General features: G+C 47.9%; 1 pseudogene; it reads left to right on the plus strand.

The window, feature by feature from the left end:
- The first annotated feature begins 439 nt into the window (after window positions 1-439).
- On the plus strand, window positions 440-1,247 carry LOC129457460 (large ribosomal subunit protein eL8-like; annotated as a pseudogene).
- The last annotated feature ends 5,124 nt before the right edge of the window (window positions 1,248-6,371 follow it).

Below are 6,371 nucleotides of genomic sequence, written 5' to 3' on the forward strand. Positions count from 1 at the left end.
AGGAATAGATTCCTCTTGAAATTCAAGGTCTTGCTTATGAAGCCCTTTCCTATCCCAACATTACAAAGCCTTTTCTCCTACTTCTCTCCAAAGCAATGGTGCGGTCTCGACTCACTGCAACCTCCCCCTCCTGGGTTCAAGCGATTCTCCTGCCTCAGCCTCCGAGTAGCTGGGATTACAGGTGCCCACCACCATGCCTGGCTAATTTTTGTATTTTTAGTAGAGACGGGTTTCACCATGTTGGCCAGGCTGCTCCCAAACTCCTGACCTCGTGATCCGCCTGCCTTGGCCTCCCATAGTGCTGAGATGACAGGCATGAGCCACTGTGCCCGGATACCCCTTATATTTTATGTTTCAATATTGAATTAGCCTGGGATTTATTTTTATGTGTGGCACAATTTAGAAATCTAAGTTGCGCTCTCTCCTCCCGCTGCCCAAGATGCTGAAAGGAAAGAAGGCTAAGGGGAAGAAGGTGGTTCCAGCCCCTGCTGTCGTGAAGAAGCAGGAGGGCAAGAAAGTGGTGAATCCCCATTTGAGAAAAGGCCTAAGAATTTTGGCATTGGAAAGGACATCCAGCCCAAAAGGGACCTCACCCACTTTGTGAAATGGCCCCGTTATCAGGTTGCAGTGGCAGAGAGCCATCCTCTGTAAGCGGCTGAAAGTGCCTCCTGCGATTAACCAGTTCACCCAGGCCCTGGACCACCAAACAGCTCCTCAGCTGCTTAGGCTGGCCCACAAATACAGACCAGAGACAAAGCAAGAGAAGAAGCAGAGACTGTTGGCCCGGGCCGAGAAGGAAGCTACCAGCAAGGGGATGTTCCCACTAAGAGACCACCTGTCCTTTGAGCAGGAGTTAACACTGTCACCACCTCGGTGGACAACAAGAAAGCTCAGCTGGTGGTGATTGCACACACGTGGAGCCCATCTAGCTCGTTGTCTTCCTGCCTGCCTTGTGTCGTAAAATGGAGGTGCCTTACTGCATTATGAAGGGGAAGGCAAGACTGGGCCGTCTAGCCCACAGGGAGACCTGCATGACTGTCGCCTTCACACAGGTGAACTCGGAAGACACAGCTGCTTTGGCTAAGCTGGTAGCAGCTATCAGGACCGATTATAATGACAGGTACGATGAGATCCGCCGTCACTGGGGTGGCAGTGTCCTGGGTCCCAAGTCTGTGGCTCACATTGCCAAACTCAAAAAGGCAAAGGGTAAAGAACTTGCCACTAAACTGGGTTAAATGTACACTGTTGAGTTTTCCGTACATAAAAATAATTAAAATAGTACAAATTTTCCTTTAAAAAAAAATCCAAGTTGCTTTTTTCACCCTTCAAAACAACAGCCAGTAGCTCTGAGTCTGTCTCTGAAGAGGCAAATCCTCCCCTCATTTGAAATCACTGTCACCTCCCAGGTTCCCACCTGCCTGGAGACCCTGTCTTCCGCTCTCCTAATCTGCAGACACTCTGCTGTTTGCAGACGGGAAGCTCCATCATCAGACCTGCATCTGCAGGCCCGTCTCTTTTCCTTGCCTGGGACTGTTCTTGAGTATTTCCTGTCCACCTTGTCGATTTCCATGAGCAATGCCTGGTGAGATTTTGCTGTTCGGTATAGAATGCCTTCGCAGAGGGAGAAGCAGCATCTTCCCAGTATCAAACCCTTCCCTCTGGAACACAACGTGTTTTCTTGATTCAGATCTTTCCTTTCTCTCAGCAAAGTGTGACCATTTTATCCATGTAAGACCATTTTATCCCATATGAGTTTTTGTTGTTTCGCCTTAAACGTTTGCTAGTGAGTTGTGGAACTGCGTGTGACTTGCTCTGGCCCTCCACAGCTTTTCACTGTGAAGTCAAATCTTTGTTTAGCTGGTGCAAAGTTTTACTGTGACTGTTTCCATTTCACGCTTCTTCCACCCCTATCCCATTTTGCAGGGCTGTGGGGAAGAATCACCTGGCTCTATCTCTGCACTATCTGCTTCTCTGTCATTGCCAAGAACCACGGGGCTCCATCTCTGCACTATCTGTGTCTGTGTCCCTGTGCCTTCAGCCCACTACTAAGTCTGTGTATTTTGTGATTTCAACTTGTTTTTTTTTTTTTTTTCCTGAGTCTCACTCTATCGCCCCGGCTGGAGAGCATTGGTGTGATCTTGGCTCATTGCAACCTCCGCCTCCCGGGTTCAAGCAATTCTTGGGCCTGAGCCTCCCGAGTAGCTGGGATTACAGGCATGCGCCACCATGCCTGGCTAATTTTTGTATTTTTAGTAGAGATGGGGTTCTACCATGTTGGCCAGTCTGGTCTCGAACTCCTGACCTCAAGTGATCCGCCCACCTCGGCCTCCCAAAGTGCTGGGATTACAAGTGTGAGTCACCGCGCCTGGCCTGGTTTCAATTGCTAAGGAGTTTTTTCTTACCAGTCCATTCTCTTCTTAACGGACATAGTGGCCTCCAAGTCTCTTTGTGACTCCTGTGTGAACGTGTCCACCACGGCTAGTGCGTGTCTCAAGATGCTGATGTCCTCAGATGCCTGGCAGCTCCTTGTTACCTGCTCGTATCTGCAGACGAGGCCCAGACTCCTGCCACAGGTGTGTGGAGAAGCCCTGGCTCAGACGCTGCCTCCGCAGCCCGGGGATGTCCTCTGTCGTGTTTCTGAATGCCGGTGGGGGCTTGCCTTCCACACCGGGCTTGGCTGTGGCTTGCCACTGCCTGGTCTCCAGCACTCTCGTCTTACTGCTCACAGACTTTCTTTCTCCCTCCACATCGAGGCTTCTAATACAAACGCTGATGTTGTGAGGATGCATTTGTATTTTTAAGAACATCACCACCCTCCTGCTGAGCTTTTTATTCCTGCTCACCATCTGCAGGCTCTGTTTGGGATCCTCACCCACCTCACAGGACTTCTATTTTTAGAGCTTATATTTTCCTGTATATTTTAAGATCAGAGCAGACACGAGCAAAAAATGACACATTTTCCTTTTTAAAAAAACCTTTTTCTTGATAAAGTTTCGAGGACACTTCATCGACGCAAGCTTTTTTCGTGGAAAACCGTCTCACATGTGTCAGGAGTAAGGAGTAGATGATGCTTCCGATTTTCTTGATTCCTGCAGTGAAGCTTTCTCACGATGTAGTTCCTTCACTTTGAGTCACAGGCCGCAAGTTGATCTGTTTTCTATTTATTCGACTGTATCGATTTCATACTTGCCCAGGAAAGAGGCCCGCGGGTGCTTCCTAGGTCTCGCATTCCCATTTGTGTGTGGTGCAGGCTTTCAGAGCTCAACCCGGAGAGGCCGGTTTCCAGTTCAGTGACCGGCCATCTGAGGGCTGGGGAGAGGTGTGGCCAGGCTCACCCAGACAAGGAATTCGGGTCACACACGCCTCCACCTGCGTGGGTGAAGCCAGTGAGCTGGGGCCAGATGACACCTGACCTCCCTCCTGGAGCAGGAACGGAGGCTCCTTCCTGCGTTTCCCACCTGCTGTGCCCAAGGGAGCCTCCTAGAGCTCACCCAGTGCTCCAGCTTCTCAGCCCACGTTCCCCAGGGCTCGGCTCCCGTGTCAGCCCTGTCACCTGGGAGATGGCTCCAGGGCCATCTCCAAGACTTCTGCCCCAGGGTCCACTCTTGACACAAGGGCACCAGGCAGGAGCTCTGGCTGAGTCGTCAGTCACACCCCTTTGGAGAGTGAGTCCTCTGTCTGGGGGGTAATTAGTGGGTCTGGGGCGGCCAGGCCGACTGGCCTCAGCAGCGGGTGCACCGCTGAGCTGTGACCGTGCACTTCAGGCACATCGTTTCGGCTAACTTTCACACAACCCGCAGCGTGTGCCTTACAGATGAGCAATGGGAGGCTCGGAGGGATGATGCAGCTGCCACCGCACACCGACCACACCACACGGTGGCAGCACTGACGCTGAAAGCCACGTCTGCTGGTTTCCGAAGCTCCTGCTGCCACCACACACCCACCGCACCACACGGTGGCAGCACTGACGCTGAAAGCCACGTTTGCTGGTTTCCAAAGCTCCTGTTGTTAATTGTGGCTGTTTCTTTTATTATTATTATTATTATTGTTATACTTTAAGTTTTAGGGTACATGTGCACAATGTGCAGGTTTGTTACATATGTATCCATGTGCCATGTTGGTGTGCTGCACCCATTAACTGGTGATTTAGCATTAGGTATATCTCCCAATGCTGTCCCTCCCCCGTCCCCCCACCCCACAACAGTGCCCAGAGTGGGATGTTCCCCTTCCTGTGTCCATGAGTTCACATTGCTCAATTCCCACCTATGAGTGAGAACATGCGGTGTTTGGTTTTTTGTCCTTGTGATAGTTTACTGAGAATGATGGTTTCCAGTTTCATCCATGTCCCTACAAAGGACATGAACTCATCATTTTTTATGGCTGCATAGTGTTCCATGGTGTATATGTGCCACATTTTCTTAATCCAGTCTATCGTTGTTGGACATTTGGGTCGGTTCCAAGTCTTTGCTATTGTGAATAGTGCCGCAATAAACATACGTGTGCATGTGTCTTTATAGCAGCATGATTTATAGTCCTTTGGGTATACACCCAGTAATGGGATGGCTGGGTCAAATGGTATTTCTAGTTCTAGATCCCTGAGGAATCGCCACACTGACTTCCACAATGGTTGAACTAGTTTACAGTCCCACCAACAGTGTAAAAGTGTTCCTATTTCTCCACATCCTCTCCAGCACCTGTTGTTTCCTGACTTTTTAATGATGGCCATTCTAACTGGTGTGAGATGGTATCTCATTGTGGTTTTGATTTGCATTTCTCTGACGGCCAGTGATGATGAGCATTTTTTCATGTGTTTTTTGGCTGCATAAATGTCTTCTTTTGAGAAGTGTCTGTTCATGTCCTTTGCCCACTTTTTGATGGGGTTGTTTGCTTTTTTCTTGTAAATGTGTTTGTGTTCATAGTAGATTCTGGATATTAGCCCTTTGTCAGATGAGTAGGTTGGGAAAATTTTCTCCCATTTTGTAGGTTGCCTGTTCACTCTGATGGTAGTTTCTTTTACTGTGCAGAAGCTCTTTAGTTTAATTAGATCCCACTTGTCAATTTTGGCTTTTGTTGCCATTGCTTTTGGTGTTTTAGACATGAAGTCCTTGCCCATGCCTATGTCCTGAATGGTATTGCCTAGGTTTTCTTCTAGGGTTTTTATGGTTTTAGGTCTAACATGTAAGTTTTTAATCCATCTAGAATTAATTTTTGTGTAAGGTGTAAGGAAGGGATCCAGTTTCATCTTTCTACATATGGCTAGCCAGTTTTCCCAGCACCAGTTATTAAATAGGGAATCCTTATCCCATCGCTTGTTTTTGTCAGGTTTGTCAAAGATCAGATAGTTGTAGATATGTGGCGGCATTATTTCTTGAGGGCTCTGTTCTGTTCCATTGATACATATCTCTGTTTTGGTACCAGTACCATGCTGTTTTGGTTACTGTAGCCTTGTAGTATAGTTTGAAGTCAGTTACAAGGGACGTGAAGGACCTCTTCAAGGAGAACTACAAACCACTGCTCAATGAAATAAAAGAGGATACAAACAAATGGAAGAATATTCCATGCTCATGGGTTGGAAGAATCAATATCATGAAAATGGCCATACTGCCCAAGGTAATTTATAGATTCAATGCCATCTCCATCAAGCTACCAATGACTTTCTTCACAGAATTGGAAAACACTACTTTAAAGTTCATATGGAACCAAAAAAGAGCCCGCATCACCAAGTCAATCCTAAGCCAAAAGAATTGTGGCTATGTTTCAAAAGTGCAGAGAAGAAAGCCTGGAAATAAATAAGGGGCGATGTCAAGGTTGCCCAAGTGGTGCTCCTTCTTTATCCTTCTCATATTTTAAAATTTCTAGAAGGAATTAGACAACCAAAAAACCTATGGGATGGTGACTAGTTAGTCTCAAAATAAACTCAGAATATTAGAACTGGTAAGAACTTTAGAAACCAAGGAGTTCAACCCCTTAAGCCAAAACCTGCACAGGTAGGTGACCTGCCCACAGCACCCACCTAGGACCACAGCCCGCAGTGACAGCTGGGCTACTGGGCTCCAGAGTCCAGCGCTCACTGCTGCAGAGCCAAAGGTATGTGTTCTGGAAACTGCAGCTGCAGATTCTGCACAAGTCTCTCTCATCCACTGGCAAAACCACGCCACCATTTAGGAAGATACCAAGATAGGACCCATGAATCAGGACGGCTTCATTTAAAAGGGTACAGGCTGAGTAGAGTGACTCATGCCTGTAATTCCAGCACTTTGGGAGGCCGGGGCAGGCGGATCACTTGAGGTCAGGAGTTGGAGACCAGCCTGGCCAACATGATGAAACTCCATCTCTACTTAAAAAAAACAAACAAACAAAAATTGGCCAGG

The sequence above is a fragment of the Symphalangus syndactylus genome, chromosome 11 (genome assembly GCF_028878055.3).
Source record: "Symphalangus syndactylus isolate Jambi chromosome 11, NHGRI_mSymSyn1-v2.1_pri, whole genome shotgun sequence".
NCBI lineage: Eukaryota > Metazoa > Chordata > Mammalia > Primates > Hylobatidae > Symphalangus > Symphalangus syndactylus.